Source organism: Phyllobates terribilis, unplaced genomic scaffold, assembly GCF_046119375.1.
Source record: "Phyllobates terribilis strain yellow unplaced genomic scaffold, ASM4611937v1 Scaffold_11__3_contigs__length_659146591, whole genome shotgun sequence".
NCBI classification, from domain to species: domain Eukaryota; kingdom Metazoa; phylum Chordata; class Amphibia; order Anura; family Dendrobatidae; genus Phyllobates; species Phyllobates terribilis.
The window spans coordinates 573511327-573526930 of record NW_027362771.1 but is presented as its reverse complement, the minus strand read 5'-3'; the positions used below and the strand labels follow the sequence as shown (position 1 = coordinate 573526930).

The 15604-nt window shown below is 41.5% G+C and overlaps 15 non-coding genes across 15 annotated transcripts; 9 read left to right on the top strand and 6 right to left on the bottom strand.

Moving 5' to 3' along the window:
• Nucleotides 1-461: 461 nt before the first annotated feature.
• TRNAM-CAU (transfer RNA methionine (anticodon CAU)) lies at nucleotides 462-534 on the top strand. The gene has a single exon. It is a non-coding gene; the product is annotated as a tRNA-Met (tRNA).
• Nucleotides 535-868: 334 nt separating this feature from the next.
• On the bottom strand, nucleotides 869-940 carry TRNAE-UUC (transfer RNA glutamic acid (anticodon UUC)). The gene has a single exon. It is a non-coding gene; the product is annotated as a tRNA-Glu (tRNA).
• Nucleotides 941-2158: 1218 nt separating this feature from the next.
• On the top strand, nucleotides 2159-2231 carry TRNAM-CAU (transfer RNA methionine (anticodon CAU)). Its single transcript has one exon. It is a non-coding gene; the product is annotated as a tRNA-Met (tRNA).
• Nucleotides 2232-3858: 1627 nt separating this feature from the next.
• On the top strand, nucleotides 3859-3931 carry TRNAM-CAU (transfer RNA methionine (anticodon CAU)). Its single transcript has one exon. It is a non-coding gene; the product is annotated as a tRNA-Met (tRNA).
• Nucleotides 3932-5561: 1630 nt separating this feature from the next.
• On the top strand, nucleotides 5562-5634 carry TRNAM-CAU (transfer RNA methionine (anticodon CAU)). The gene has a single exon. It is a non-coding gene; the product is annotated as a tRNA-Met (tRNA).
• A 334-nt stretch (nucleotides 5635-5968) lies between these two features.
• On the bottom strand, nucleotides 5969-6040 carry TRNAE-UUC (transfer RNA glutamic acid (anticodon UUC)). The gene has a single exon. It is a non-coding gene; the product is annotated as a tRNA-Glu (tRNA).
• A 1227-nt stretch (nucleotides 6041-7267) lies between these two features.
• On the top strand, nucleotides 7268-7340 carry TRNAM-CAU (transfer RNA methionine (anticodon CAU)). Its single transcript has one exon. It is a non-coding gene; the product is annotated as a tRNA-Met (tRNA).
• Nucleotides 7341-7674: 334 nt separating this feature from the next.
• Nucleotides 7675-7746, bottom strand: TRNAE-UUC (transfer RNA glutamic acid (anticodon UUC)). The gene has a single exon. It is a non-coding gene; the product is annotated as a tRNA-Glu (tRNA).
• A 1224-nt stretch (nucleotides 7747-8970) lies between these two features.
• Nucleotides 8971-9043, top strand: TRNAM-CAU (transfer RNA methionine (anticodon CAU)). Its single transcript has one exon. It is a non-coding gene; the product is annotated as a tRNA-Met (tRNA).
• Nucleotides 9044-9377: 334 nt separating this feature from the next.
• TRNAE-UUC (transfer RNA glutamic acid (anticodon UUC)) lies at nucleotides 9378-9449 on the bottom strand. Its single transcript has one exon. It is a non-coding gene; the product is annotated as a tRNA-Glu (tRNA).
• Nucleotides 9450-10673: 1224 nt separating this feature from the next.
• Nucleotides 10674-10746, top strand: TRNAM-CAU (transfer RNA methionine (anticodon CAU)). The gene has a single exon. It is a non-coding gene; the product is annotated as a tRNA-Met (tRNA).
• A 334-nt stretch (nucleotides 10747-11080) lies between these two features.
• TRNAE-UUC (transfer RNA glutamic acid (anticodon UUC)) lies at nucleotides 11081-11152 on the bottom strand. The gene has a single exon. It is a non-coding gene; the product is annotated as a tRNA-Glu (tRNA).
• Nucleotides 11153-12375: 1223 nt separating this feature from the next.
• Nucleotides 12376-12448, top strand: TRNAM-CAU (transfer RNA methionine (anticodon CAU)). Its single transcript has one exon. It is a non-coding gene; the product is annotated as a tRNA-Met (tRNA).
• A 334-nt stretch (nucleotides 12449-12782) lies between these two features.
• Nucleotides 12783-12854, bottom strand: TRNAE-UUC (transfer RNA glutamic acid (anticodon UUC)). The gene has a single exon. It is a non-coding gene; the product is annotated as a tRNA-Glu (tRNA).
• Nucleotides 12855-14078: 1224 nt separating this feature from the next.
• TRNAM-CAU (transfer RNA methionine (anticodon CAU)) lies at nucleotides 14079-14151 on the top strand. Its single transcript has one exon. It is a non-coding gene; the product is annotated as a tRNA-Met (tRNA).
• Nucleotides 14152-15604: the final 1453 nt, after the last annotated feature.

Below are 15604 nucleotides of genomic sequence, written 5' to 3'. Positions count from 1 at the left end.
ATTTTGTCACTAACTCTGAACTTTCCAATTCAGTTCTAAACTGTTTCCGATTAGAAAGAACATGGGAGCCCTAATGACAGACAGGACACATGGCTTGTTGAGTCCCTTGACACTTTTGTGTAAAACTGTGTAGTTGAAAAAGGCTTAAGCTATGAAACAAAAGGAAATCTTTTGCAAAAGTCATAATGCATCGCCAATGTTAAGTATTTTTGTTGCAAAGTGAAAATCTACCAGAAACATTTTTGATTGAAAAACACGTGTCAGTCTTTGAATGGTGGCAGTAGCTAAGATAAAGATGCATTCCCATACCGGGAGTCAAACCCGGGCCACCTGGGTGAGAGCCAGGAATCCTAACCGCTAGACCATATGGGAAAAGATGCTCTAATGTCTCAGTGACATTATGAAAAAAAAAAGTTTTCTGCTATGCACAATAAACTTCTGCAGATCTGCAGGTACAGCTTGCCTCGTTAGCGCAGTAGGTAGCGTGTCAGTCTCATAATCTGAAGGTCGTGAGTTCGAGCCTCACACGGGGCACTGTTCCCTCCTTTTCTCGAGAGATTTTGTCACCAACTTAGAACTTTTCCATTCAATTCTACAACTTTTTCCATTAGAAAGGAAATGGGAATCCAAATAACTTACCGGACCCATGAGTTGTTGAGTCCCTTGACACTTTAGTGTAAAAAGGGGTGGTTGAGAATGAGTTGAGCTACGAATCCAAATTGAATCTTGTGTGAAGGGTCAGAATGAAGTGCCAAAACGCGGGCGTTCAGCATTTTTGCCTGAAAAAAACAAATCCTACTTGAAATACATTTGACTAAAAAACACGCGTCAGTTTTTGAATGTTGGCAGCGGTGCAGAAAAGGATGCGTTCCCATACCAGGAGTCGAACCCAGGCCGCCTGGGTGAAAACCAGGAATCCTAACCGCTAGACCATATGGGAGAAGATGTACTGCCAGCTCACTTACAATATGAAAAAAAAGAGGTGTACTGCTTTGCACAAGCAACTTCCACAGATTATTACGTGCCTTTTGCCTCGTTAGCGCAGCAGGTAGCGCGTCAGTCTCGTAATCTGAAGGTCATGAGTTCGATTCTCACATGGGGCACTGGTACCGTGTTTCCTTAACTGATTTTGCAACCATCTTGGCTAGAGAGTCACAGCTCTTTTCCATTCAGTAGCAAAATATCACCAATTGATGGAAGGGGAGCTCCAATGACAAACAGGGATAAAGGCTTGTTGAGTCCCTTAACACCCAGGAATTAAAAGTGAGAGATATGAATGGTTTGAGATATGACATCAAATAAGCTTTTGTGCAAATAAATATCCAAAAAACCTGGTGGTCTGCATTTTTGGCTGCAAAGAGCAGTTCCAACCTAAACTGATTCTGTCTGCAAGGCACGTGTTGGCTTTGGAATGTGGACACTAGTCCCCAAAAAAAAGTCTCTCCCATAGCAGGAATCGAACCAGTCAACCAGGAATACTAACTAAGTCTTTCTCCACATGGTGTAAGCAGTACAGTAAACAGCAAGACAGGTGTAAAAAAAAAAAAAAAAAAAAAGAGTGTTTTGCTTTGAATACAAAACATCAACATTACAAGAGCTGAAACACGCTACATGGTCAAGGTTTTTGGCACGTCAGTTGAATAATTTGAAGATCATGAGTTTTTTGCTCACACGTGGCATCCTCCTTTTCTCAAGAGATTTTGTCACTAACTCTGAACTTTCCAATTCAGTTCTAAACTGTTTCCGATTAGAAAGAACATGGGAGCCCTAATGACAGACAGGACACATGGCTTGTTGAGTCCCTTGACACTTTTGTGTAAAACTGTGTAGTTGAAAAAGGCTTAAGCTATGAAACAAAAGGAAATCTTTTGCAAAAGTCATAATGCATCGCCAATGTTAAGTATTTTTGTTGCAAAGTGAAAATCTACCAGAAACATTTTTGATTGAAAAACACGTGTCAGTCTTTGAATGGTGGCAGTAGCTAAGATAAAGATGCATTCCCATACCGGGAGTCAAACCCGGGCCACCTGGGTGAGAGCCAGGAATCCTAACCGCTAGACCATATGGGAAAAGATGCTCTAATGTCTCAGTGACATTATGAAAAAAAAAAGTTTTCTGCTATGCACAATAAACTTCTGCAGATCTGCAGGTACAGCTTGCCTCGTTAGCGCAGTAGGTAGCGTGTCAGTCTCATAATCTGAAGGTCGTGAGTTCGAGCCTCACACGGGGCACTGTTCCCTCCTTTTCTCGAGAGATTTTGTCACCAACTTAGAACTTTTCCATTCAATTCTACAACTTTTTCCATTAGAAAGGAAATGGGAATCCAAATAACTTACCGGACCCATGAGTTGTTGAGTCCCTTGACACTTTAGTGTAAAAAGGGGTGGTTGAGAATGAGTTGAGCTACGAATCCAAATTGAATCTTGTGTGAAGGGTCAGAATGAAGTGCCAAAACGCGGGCGTTCAGCATTTTTGCCTGAAAAAAACAAATCCTACTTGAAATACGTTTGACTAAAAAACACGCGTCAGTTTTTGAATGTTGGCAGCGGTGCAGAAAAGGATGCGTTCCCATACCAGTAGTCGAACCCAGGCCGCCTGGGTGAAAACCAGGAATCCTAACCGCTAGACCATATGGGAGAAGATGTACTGCCAGCTCACTTAAAATATGAAAAAAAAGAGGTGTACTGCTTTGCACAAGCAACTTCCACAGATTATTACGTGCATTTTGCCTCGTTAGCGCAGCAGGTAGCGCGTCAGTCTCGTAATCTGAAGGTCATGAGTTCGATTCTCACATGGGGCACTGGTACCGTGTTTCCTTAACTGATTTTGCAACCATCTTGGCTAGAGAGTCACAGCTCTTTTCCATTCAGTAGCAAAATATCACCAATTGATGGAAGGGGAGCTCCAATGACAAACAGGGATAAAGGCTTGTTGAGTCCCTTAACACCCAGGAATTAAAAGTGAGAGATATGAATGGTTTGAGATATGACATCAAATAAGCTTTTGTGCAAATAAATATCCAAAAAACCTGGTGGTCTGCATTTTTGGCTGCAAAGAGCAGTTCCAACCTAAACTGATTCTGTCTGCAAGGCACGTGTTGGCTTTGGAATGTGGACACTAGTCCCCAAAAAAAAGTCTCTCCCATAGCAGGAATCGAACCAGTCAACCAGGAATACTAACTAAGTCTTTCTCCACATGGTGTAAGCAGTACAGTAAACAGCAAGACAGGTGTAAAAAAAAAAAAAAAAAAAAAAAAGAGTGTTTTGCTTTGAATACAAAACATCAACATTACAAGAGCTGAAACACGCTACATGGTCAAGGTTTTTGGCACGTCAGTTGAATAATTTGAAGATCATGAGTTTTTTGCTCACACGTGGCATCCTCCTTTTCTCAAGAGATTTTGTCACTAACTCTGAACTTTCCAATTCAGTTCTAAACTGTTTCCGATTAGAAAGAACATGGGAGCCCTAATGACAGACAGGACACATGGCTTGTTGAGTCCCTTGACACTTTTGTGTAAAACTGTGTAGTTGAAAAAGGCTTAAGCTATGAAACAAAAGGAAATCTTTTGCAAAAGTCATAATGCATCGCCAATGTTAAGTATTTTTGTTGCAAAGTGAAAATCTACCAGAAACATTTTTGATTGAAAAACACGTGTCAGTCTTTGAATGGTGGCAGTAGCTAAGATAAAGATGCATTCCCATACCGGGAGTCAAACCCGGGCCACCTGGGTGAGAGCCAGGAATCCTAACCGCTAGACCATATGGGAAAAGATGCTCTAATGTCTCAGTGACATTATGAAAAAAAAAAGTTTTCTGCTATGCACAATAAACTTCTGCAGATCTGCAGGTACAGCTTGCCTCGTTAGCGCAGTAGGTAGCGTGTCAGTCTCATAATCTGAAGGTCGTGAGTTCGAGCCTCACACGGGGCACTGTTCCCTCCTTTTCTCGAGAGATTTTGTCACCAACTTAGAACTTTTCCATTCAATTCTACAACTTTTTCCATTAGAAAGGAAATGGGAATCCAAATAACTTACCGGACCCATGAGTTGTTGAGTCCCTTGACACTTTAGTGTAAAAAGGGGTGGTTGAGAATGAGTTGAGCTACGAATCCAAATTGAATCTTGTGTGAAGGGTCAGAATGAAGTGCCAAAACGCGGGCGTTCAGCATTTTTGCCTGAAAAAAACAAATCCTACTTGAAATACGTTTGACTAAAAAACACGCGTCAGTTTTTGAATGTTGGCAGCGGTGCAGAAAAGGATGCGTTCCCATACCAGTAGTCGAACCCAGGCCGCCTGGGTGAAAACCAGGAATCCTAACCGCTAGACCATATGGGAGAAGATGTACTGCCAGCTCACTTAAAATATGAAAAAAAAGAGGTGTACTGCTTTGCACAAGCAACTTCCACAGATTATTACGTGCATTTTGCCTCGTTAGCGCAGCAGGTAGCGCGTCAGTCTCGTAATCTGAAGGTCATGAGTTCGATTCTCACATGGGGCACTGGTACCGTGTTTCCTTAACTGATTTTGCAACCATCTTGGCTAGAGAGTCACAGCTCTTTTCCATTCAGTAGCAAAATATCACCAATTGATGGAAGGGGAGCTCCAATGACAAACAGGGATAAAGGCTTGTTGAGTCCCTTAACACCCAGGAATTAAAAGTGAGAGATATGAATGGTTTGAGATATGACATCAAATAAGCTTTTGTGCAAATAAATATCCAAAAAACCTGGTGGTCTGCATTTTTGGCTGCAAAGAGCAGTTCCAACCTAAACTGATTCTGTCTGCAAGGCACGTGTTGGCTTTGGAATGTGGACACTAGTCCCCAAAAAAAAGTCTCTCCCATAGCAGGAATCGAACCAGTCAACCAGGAATACTAACTAAGTCTTTCTCCACATGGTGTAAGCAGTACAGTAAACAGCAAGACAGGTGTAAAAAAAAAAAAAAAAAAAAAAAAAAAGAGTGTTTTGCTTTGAATACAAAACATCAACATTACAAGAGCTGAAACACGCTACATGGTCAAGGTTTTTGGCACGTCAGTTGAATAATTTGAAGATCATGAGTTTTTTGCTCACACGTGGCATCCTCCTTTTCTCAAGAGATTTTGTCACTAACTCTGAACTTTCCAATTCAGTTCTAAACTGTTTCCGATTAGAAAGAACATGGGAGCCCTAATGACAGACAGGACACATGGCTTGTTGAGTCCCTTGACACTTTTGTGTAAAACTGTGTAGTTGAAAAAGGCTTAAGCTATGAAACAAAAGGAAATCTTTTGCAAAAGTCATAATGCATCGCCAATGTTAAGTATTTTTGTTGCAAAGTGAAAATCTACCAGAAACATTTTTGATTGAAAAACACGTGTCAGTCTTTGAATGGTGGCAGTAGCTAAGATAAAGATGCATTCCCATACCGGGAGTCAAACCCGGGCCACCTGGGTGAGAGCCAGGAATCCTAACCGCTAGACCATATGGGAAAAGATGCTCTAATGTCTCAGTGACATTATGAAAAAAAAAAGTTTTCTGCTATGCACAATAAACTTCTGCAGATCTGCAGGTACAGCTTGCCTCGTTAGCGCAGTAGGTAGCGTGTCAGTCTCATAATCTGAAGGTCGTGAGTTCGAGCCTCACACGGGGCACTGTTCCCTCCTTTTCTCGAGAGATTTTGTCACCAACTTAGAACTTTTCCATTCAATTCTACAACTTTTTCCATTAGAAAGGAAATGGGAATCCAAATAACTTACCGGACCCATGAGTTGTTGAGTCCCTTGACACTTTAGTGTAAAAAGGGGTGGTTGAGAATGAGTTGAGCTACGAATCCAAATTGAATCTTGTGTGAAGGGTCAGAATGAAGTGCCAAAACGCGGGCGTTCAGCATTTTTGCCTGAAAAAAACAAATCCTACTTGAAATACATTTGACTAAAAAACACGCGTCAGTTTTTGAATGTTGGCAGCGGTGCAGAAAAGGATGCGTTCCCATACCAGGAGTCGAACCCAGGCCGCCTGGGTGAAAACCAGGAATCCTAACCGCTAGACCATATGGGAGAAGATGTACTGCCAGCTCACTTACAATATGAAAAAAAAGAGGTGTACTGCTTTGCACAAGCAACTTCCACAGATTATTACGTGCCTTTTGCCTCGTTAGCGCAGCAGGTAGCGCGTCAGTCTCGTAATCTGAAGGTCATGAGTTCGATTCTCACATGGGGCACTGGTACCGTGTTTCCTTAACTGATTTTGCAACCATCTTGGCTAGAGAGTCACAGCTCTTTTCCATTCAGTAGCAAAATATCACCAATTGATGGAAGGGGAGCTCCAATGACAAACAGGGATAAAGGCTTGTTGAGTCCCTTAACACCCAGGAATTAAAAGTGAGAGATATGAATGGTTTGAGATATGACATCAAATAAGCTTTTGTGCAAATAAATATCCAAAAAACCTGGTGGTCTGCATTTTTGGCTGCAAAGAGCAGTTCCAACCTAAACTGATTCTGTCTGCAAGGCACGTGTTGGCTTTGGAATGTGGACACTAGTCCCCAAAAAAAAGTCTCTCCCATAGCAGGAATCGAACCAGTCAACCAGGAATACTAACTAAGTCTTTCTCCACATGGTGTAAGCAGTACAGTAAACAGCAAGACAGGTGTTAAAAAAAAATAAAAAAAAAAAAAAAAAAAGAGTGTTTTGCTTTGAATACAAAACATCAACATTACAAGAGCTGAAACACGCTACATGGTCAAGGTTTTTGGCACGTCAGTTGAATAATTTGAAGATCATGAGTTTTTTGCTCACACGTGGCATCCTCCTTTTCTCAAGAGATTTTGTCACTAACTCTGAACTTTCCAATTCAGTTCTAAACTGTTTCCGATTAGAAAGAACATGGGAGCCCTAATGACAGACAGGACACATGGCTTGTTGAGTCCCTTGACACTTTTGTGTAAAACTGTGTAGTTGAAAAAGGCTTAAGCTATGAAACAAAAGGAAATCTTTTGCAAAAGTCATAATGCATCGCCAATGTTAAGTATTTTTGTTGCAAAGTGAAAATCTACCAGAAACATTTTTGATTGAAAAACACGTGTCAGTCTTTGAATGGTGGCAGTAGCTAAGATAAAGATGCATTCCCATACCGGGAGTCAAACCCGGGCCACCTGGGTGAGAGCCAGGAATCCTAACCGCTAGACCATATGGGAAAAGATGCTCTAATGTCTCAGTGACATTATGAAAAAAAAAAGTTTTCTGCTATGCACAATAAACTTCTGCAGATCTGCAGGTACAGCTTGCCTCGTTAGCGCAGTAGGTAGCGTGTCAGTCTCATAATCTGAAGGTCGTGAGTTCGAGCCTCACACGGGGCACTGTTCCCTCCTTTTCTCGAGAGATTTTGTCACCAACTTAGAACTTTTCCATTCAATTCTACAACTTTTTCCATTAGAAAGGAAATGGGAATCCAAATAACTTACCGGACCCATGAGTTGTTGAGTCCCTTGACACTTTAGTGTAAAAAGGGGTGGTTGAGAATGAGTTGAGCTACGAATCCAAATTGAATCTTGTGTGAAGGGTCAGAATGAAGTGCCAAAACGCGGGCGTTCAGCATTTTTGCCTGAAAAAAACAAATCCTACTTGAAATACGTTTGACTAAAAAACACGCGTCAGTTTTTGAATGTTGGCAGCGGTGCAGAAAAGGATGCGTTCCCATACCAGGAGTCGAACCCAGGCCGCCTGGGTGAAAACCAGGAATCCTAACCGCTAGACCATATGGGAGAAGATGTACTGCCAGCTCACTTACAATATGAAAAAAAAGAGGTGTACTGCTTTGCACAAGCAACTTCCACAGATTATTACGTGCATTTTGCCTCGTTAGCGCAGCAGGTAGCGCGTCAGTCTCGTAATCTGAAGGTCATGAGTTCGATTCTCACATGGGGCACTGGTACCGTGTTTCCTTAACTGATTTTGCAACCATCTTGGCTAGAGAGTCACAGCTCTTTTCCATTCAGTAGCAAAATATCACCAATTGATGGAAGGGGAGCTCCAATGACAAACAGGGATAAAGGCTTGTTGAGTCCCTTAACACCCAGGAATTAAAAGTGAGAGATATGAATGGTTTGAGATATGACATCAAATAAGCTTTTGTGCAAATAAATATCCAAAAAACCTGGTGGTCTGCATTTTTGGCTGCAAAGAGCAGTTCCAACCTAAACTGATTCTGTCTGCAAGGCACGTGTTGGCTTTGGAATGTGGACACTAGTCCCCAAAAAAAAGTCTCTCCCATAGCAGGAATCGAACCAGTCAACCAGGAATACTAACTAAGTCTTTCTCCACATGGTGTAAGCAGTACAGTAAACAGCAAGACAGGTGTAAAAAAAAAAAAAAAAAAAAAAAAAAAGAGTGTTTTGCTTTGAATACAAAACATCAACATTACAAGAGCTGAAACACGCTACATGGTCAAGGTTTTTGGCACGTCAGTTGAATAATTTGAAGATCATGAGTTTTTTGCTCACACGTGGCATCCTCCTTTTCTCAAGAGATTTTGTCACTAACTCTGAACTTTCCAATTCAGTTCTAAACTGTTTCCGATTAGAAAGAACATGGGAGCCCTAATGACAGACAGGACACATGGCTTGTTGAGTCCCTTGACACTTTTGTGTAAAACTGTGTAGTTGAAAAAGGCTTAAGCTATGAAACAAAAGGAAATCTTTTGCAAAAGTCATAATGCATCGCCAATGTTAAGTATTTTTGTTGCAAAGTGAAAATCTACCAGAAACATTTTTGATTGAAAAACACGTGTCAGTCTTTGAATGGTGGCAGTAGCTAAGATAAAGATGCATTCCCATACCGGGAGTCAAACCCGGGCCACCTGGGTGAGAGCCAGGAATCCTAACCGCTAGACCATATGGGAAAAGATGCTCTAATGTCTCAGTGACATTATGAAAAAAAAAAGTTTTCTGCTATGCACAATAAACTTCTGCAGATCTGCAGGTACAGCTTGCCTCGTTAGCGCAGTAGGTAGCGTGTCAGTCTCATAATCTGAAGGTCGTGAGTTCGAGCCTCACACGGGGCACTGTTCCCTCCTTTTCTCGAGAGATTTTGTCACCAACTTAGAACTTTTCCATTCAATTCTACAACTTTTTCCATTAGAAAGGAAATGGGAATCCAAATAACTTACCGGACCCATGAGTTGTTGAGTCCCTTGACACTTTAGTGTAAAAAGGGGTGGTTGAGAATGAGTTGAGCTACGAATCCAAATTGAATCTTGTGTGAAGGGTCAGAATGAAGTGCCAAAACGCGGGCGTTCAGCATTTTTGCCTGAAAAAAACAAATCCTACTTGAAATACGTTTGACTAAAAAACACGCGTCAGTTTTTGAATGTTGGCAGCGGTGCAGAAAAGGATGCGTTCCCATACCAGGAGTCGAACCCAGGCCGCCTGGGTGAAAACCAGGAATCCTAACCGCTAGACCATATGGGAGAAGATGTACTGCCAGCTCACTTACAATATGAAAAAAAAGAGGTGTACTGCTTTGCACAAGCAACTTCCACAGATTATTACGTGCATTTTGCCTCGTTAGCGCAGCAGGTAGCGCGTCAGTCTCGTAATCTGAAGGTCATGAGTTCGATTCTCACATGGGGCACTGGTACCGTGTTTCCTTAACTGATTTTGCAACCATCTTGGCTAGAGAGTCACAGCTCTTTTCCATTCAGTAGCAAAATATCACCAATTGATGGAAGGGGAGCTCCAATGACAAACAGGGATAAAGGCTTGTTGAGTCCCTTAACACCCAGGAATTAAAAGTGAGAGATATGAATGGTTTGAGATATGACATCAAATAAGCTTTTGTGCAAATAAATATCCAAAAAACCTGGTGGTCTGCATTTTTGGCTGCAAAGAGCAGTTCCAACCTAAACTGATTCTGTCTGCAAGGCACGTGTTGGCTTTGGAATGTGGACACTAGTCCCCAAAAAAAAGTCTCTCCCATAGCAGGAATCGAACCAGTCAACCAGGAATACTAACTAAGTCTTTCTCCACATGGTGTAAGCAGTACAGTAAACAGCAAGACAGGTGTAAAAAAAAAAAAAAAAAAAAAAAAAAAGAGTGTTTTGCTTTGAATACAAAACATCAACATTACAAGAGCTGAAACACGCTACATGGTCAAGGTTTTTGGCACGTCAGTTGAATAATTTGAAGATCATGAGTTTTTTGCTCACACGTGGCATCCTCCTTTTCTCAAGAGATTTTGTCACTAACTCTGAACTTTCCAATTCAGTTCTAAACTGTTTCCGATTAGAAAGAACATGGGAGCCCTAATGACAGACAGGACACATGGCTTGTTGAGTCCCTTGACACTTTTGTGTAAAACTGTGTAGTTGAAAAAGGCTTAAGCTATGAAACAAAAGGAAATCTTTTGCAAAAGTCATAATGCATCGCCAATGTTAAGTATTTTTGTTGCAAAGTGAAAATCTACCAGAAACATTTTTGATTGAAAAACACGTGTCAGTCTTTGAATGGTGGCAGTAGCTAAGATAAAGATGCATTCCCATACCGGGAGTCAAACCCGGGCCACCTGGGTGAGAGCCAGGAATCCTAACCGCTAGACCATATGGGAAAAGATGCTCTAATGTCTCAGTGACATTATGAAAAAAAAAAGTTTTCTGCTATGCACAATAAACTTCTGCAGATCTGCAGGTACAGCTTGCCTCGTTAGCGCAGTAGGTAGCGTGTCAGTCTCATAATCTGAAGGTCGTGAGTTCGAGCCTCACACGGGGCACTGTTCCCTCCTTTTCTCGAGAGATTTTGTCACCAACTTAGAACTTTTCCATTCAATTCTACAACTTTTTCCATTAGAAAGGAAATGGGAATCCAAATAACTTACCGGACCCATGAGTTGTTGAGTCCCTTGACACTTTAGTGTAAAAAGGGGTGGTTGAGAATGAGTTGAGCTACGAATCCAAATTGAATCTTGTGTGAAGGGTCAGAATGAAGTGCCAAAACGCGGGCGTTCAGCATTTTTGCCTGAAAAAAACAAATCCTACTTGAAATACGTTTGACTAAAAAACACGCGTCAGTTTTTGAATGTTGGCAGCGGTGCAGAAAAGGATGCGTTCCCATACCAGGAGTCGAACCCAGGCCGCCTGGGTGAAAACCAGGAATCCTAACCGCTAGACCATATGGGAGAAGATGTACTGCCAGCTCACTTACAATATGAAAAAAAAGAGGTGTACTGCTTTGCACAAGCAACTTCCACAGATTATTACGTGCATTTTGCCTCGTTAGCGCAGCAGGTAGCGCGTCAGTCTCGTAATCTGAAGGTCATGAGTTCGATTCTCACATGGGGCACTGGTACCGTGTTTCCTTAACTGATTTTGCAACCATCTTGGCTAGAGAGTCACAGCTCTTTTCCATTCAGTAGCAAAATATCACCAATTGATGGAAGGGGAGCTCCAATGACAAACAGGGATAAAGGCTTGTTGAGTCCCTTAACACCCAGGAATTAAAAGTGAGAGATATGAATGGTTTGAGATATGACATCAAATAAGCTTTTGTGCAAATAAATATCCAAAAAACCTGGTGGTCTGCATTTTTGGCTGCAAAGAGCAGTTCCAACCTAAACTGATTCTGTCTGCAAAGCACGTGTTGGCTTTGGAATGTGGACACTAGTCCCCAAAAAAAAGTCTCTCCCATAGCAGGAATCGAACCAGTCAACCAGGAATACTAACTAAGTCTTTCTCCACATGGTGTAAGCAGTACAGTAAACAGCAAGACAGGTGTAAAAAAAAAAAAAAAAAAAAAAAAAAGAGTGTTTTGCTTTGAATACAAAACATCAACATTACAAGAGCTGAAACACGCTACATGGTCAAGGTTTTTGGCACGTCAGTTGAATAATTTGAAGATCATGAGTTTTTTGCTCACACGTGGCATCCTCCTTTTCTCAAGAGATTTTGTCACTAACTCTGAACTTTCCAATTCAGTTCTAAACTGTTTCCGATTAGAAAGAACATGGGAGCCCTAATGACAGACAGGACACATGGCTTGTTGAGTCCCTTGACACTTTTGTGTAAAACTGTGTAGTTGAAAAAGGCTTAAGCTATGAAACAAAAGGAAATCTTTTGCAAAAGTCATAATGCATCGCCAATGTTAAGTATTTTTGTTGCAAAGTGAAAATCTACCAGAAACATTTTTGATTGAAAAACACGTGTCAGTCTTTCAATGGTGGCAGTAGCTAAGATAAAGATGCATTCCCATACCGGGAGTCAAACCCGGGCCACCTGGGTGAGAGCCAGGAATCCTAACCGCTAGACCATATGGGAAAAGATGCTCTAATGTCTCAGTGACATTATGAAAAAAAAAAGTTTTCTGCTATGCACAATAAACTTCTGCAGATCTGCAGGTACAGCTTGCCTCGTTAGCGCAGTAGGTAGCGTGTCAGTCTCATAATCTGAAGGTCGTGAGTTCGAGCCTCACACGGGGCACTGTTCCCTCCTTTTCTCGAGAGATTTTGTCACCAACTTAGAACTTTTCCATTCAATTCTACAACTTTTTCCATTAGAAAGGAAATGGGAATCCAAATAACTTACCGGACCCATGAGTTGTTGAGTCCCTTGACACTTTAGTGTAAAAAGGGGTGGTTGAGAATGAGTTGAGCTACGAATCCAAATTGAATCTTGTGTGAAGGGTCAGAATGAAGTGCCAAAACGCGGGCGTTCAGCATTTTTGCCTGAAAAAAACAAATCCTACTTGAAATACGTTTGACTAAAAAACACGCGTCAGTTTTTGAATGTTGGCAGCGGTGCAGAAAAGGATGCGTTCCCATACCAGGAGTCGAACCCAGGCCGCCTGGGTGAAAACCAGGAATCCTAACCGCTAGACCATATGGGAGAAGATGTACTGCCAGCTCACTTACAATATGAAAAAAAAGAGGTGTACTGCTTTGCACAAGCAACTTCCACAGATTATTACGTGCATTTTGCCTCGTTAGCGCAGCAGGTAGCGCGTCAGTCTCGTAATCTGAAGGTCATGAGTTCGATTCTCACATGGGGCACTGGTACCGTGTTTCCTTAACTGATTTTGCAACCATCTTGGCTAGAGAGTCACAGCTCTTTTCCATTCAGTAGCAAAATATCACCAATTGATGGAAGGGGAGCTCCAATGACAAACAGGGATAAAGGCTTGTTGAGTCCCTTAACACCCAGGAATTAAAAGTGAGAGATATGAATGGTTTGAGATATGACATCAAATAAGCTTTTGTGCAAATAAATATCCAAAAAACCTGGTGGTCTGCATTTTTGGCTGCAAAGAGCAGTTCCAACCTAAACTGATTCTGTCTGCAAGGCACGTGTTGGCTTTGGAATGTGGACACTAGTCCCCAAAAAAAAGTCTCTCCCATAGCAGGAATCGAACCAGTCAACCAGGAATACTAACTAAGTCTTTCTCCACATGGTGTAAGCAGTACAGTAAACAGCAAGACAGGTGTTAAAAAAAAAAAAAAAAAAAAAAAAAAGAGTGTTTTGCTTTGAATACAAAACATCAACATTACAAGAGCTGAAACACGCTACATGGTCAAGGTTTTTGGCACGTCAGTTGAATAATTTGAAGATCATGAGTTTTTTGCTCACACGTGGCATCCTCCTTTTCTCAAGAGATTTTGTCACTAACTCTGAACTTTCCAATTCAGTTCTAAACTGTTTCCGATTAGAAAGAACATGGGAGCCCTAATGACAGACAGGACACATGGCTTGTTGAGTCCCTTGACACTTTTGTGTAAAACTGTGTAGTTGAAAAAGGCTTAAGCTATGAAACAAAAGGAAATCTTTTGCAAAAGTCATAATGCATCGCCAATGTTAAGTATTTTTGTTGCAAAGTGAAAATCTACCAGAAACATTTTTGATTGAAAAACACGTGTCAGTCTTTCAATGGTGGCAGTAGCTAAGATAAAGATGCATTCCCATACCGGGAGTCAAACCCGGGCCACCTGGGTGAGAGCCAGGAATCCTAACCGCTAGACCATATGGGAAAAGATGCTCTAATGTCTCAGTGACATTATGAAAAAAAAAAGTTTTCTGCTATGCACAATAAACTTCTGCAGATCTGCAGGTACAGCTTGCCTCGTTAGCGCAGTAGGTAGCGTGTCAGTCTCATAATCTGAAGGTCGTGAGTTCGAGCCTCACACGGGGCACTGTTCCCTCCTTTTCTCGAGAGATTTTGTCACCAACTTAGAACTTTTCCATTCAATTCTACAACTTTTTCCATTAGAAAGGAAATGGGAATCCAAATAACTTACCGGACCCATGAGTTGTTGAGTCCCTTGACACTTTAGTGTAAAAAGGGGTGGTTGAGAATGAGTTGAGCTACGAATCCAAATTGAATCTTGTGTGAAGGGTCAGAATTAAGTGCCAAAACGCGGGCGTTCAGCATTTTTGCCTGAAAAAAACAAATCCTACTTGAAATACATTTGACTAAAAAACACGCGTCAGTTTTTGAATGTTGGCAGCGGTGCAGAAAAGGATGCGTTCCCATACCAGGAGTCAAGCCCAGGCCGCCTGGGTGAAAACCAGGAATCCTAACCGCTAGACCATATGGGAGAAGATGTACTGCCAGCTCACTTACAATATGAAAAAAAAGAGGTGTACTGCTTTGCACAAGCAACTTCCACAGATTATTACGTGCCTTTTGCCTCGTTAGCGCAGCAGGTAGCGCGTCAGTCTCGTAATCTGAAGGTCATGAGTTCGATTCTCACATGGGGCACTGGTACCGTGTTTCCTTAACTGATTTTGCAACCATCTTGGCTAGAGAGTCACAGCTCTTTTCCATTCAGTAGCAAAATATCACCAATTGATGGAAGGGGAGCTCCAATGACAAACAGGGATAAAGGCTTGTTGAGTCCCTTAACACCCAGGAATTAAAAGTGAGAGATATGAATGGTTTGAGATATGACATCAAATAAGCTTTTGTGCAAATAAATATCCAAAAAACCTGGTGGTCTGCATTTTTGGCTGCAAAGAGCAGTTCCAACCTAAACTGATTCTGTCTGCAAAGCACGTGTTGGCTTTGGAATGTGGACACTAGTCCCCAAAAAAAAGTCTCTCCCATAGCAGGAATCGAACCAGTCAACCAGGAATACTAACTAAGTCTTTCTCCACATGGTGTAAGCAGTACAGTAAACAGCAAGACAGGTGTAAAAAAAAAAAAAAAAAAAAAAAAAAGAGTGTTTTGCTTTGAATACAAAACATCAACATTACAAGAGCTGAAACACGCTACATGGTCAAGGTTTTTGGCACGTCAGTTGAATAATTTGAAGATCATGAGTTTTTTGCTCACACGTGGCATCCTCCTTTTCTCAAGAGATTTTGTCACTAACTCTGAACTTTCCAATTCAGTTCTAAACTGTTTCCGATTAGAAAGAACATGGGAGCCCTAATGACAGACAGGACACATGGCTTGTTGAGTCCCTTGACACTTTTGTGTAAAACTGTGTAGTTGAAAAAGGCTTAAGCTATGAAACAAAAGGAAATCTTTTGCAAAAGTCATAATGCATCGCCAATGTTAAGTATTTTTGTTGCAAAGTGAAAATCTACCAGAAACATTTTTGATTGAAAAACACGTGTCAGTCTTTCAATGGTGGCAGTAGC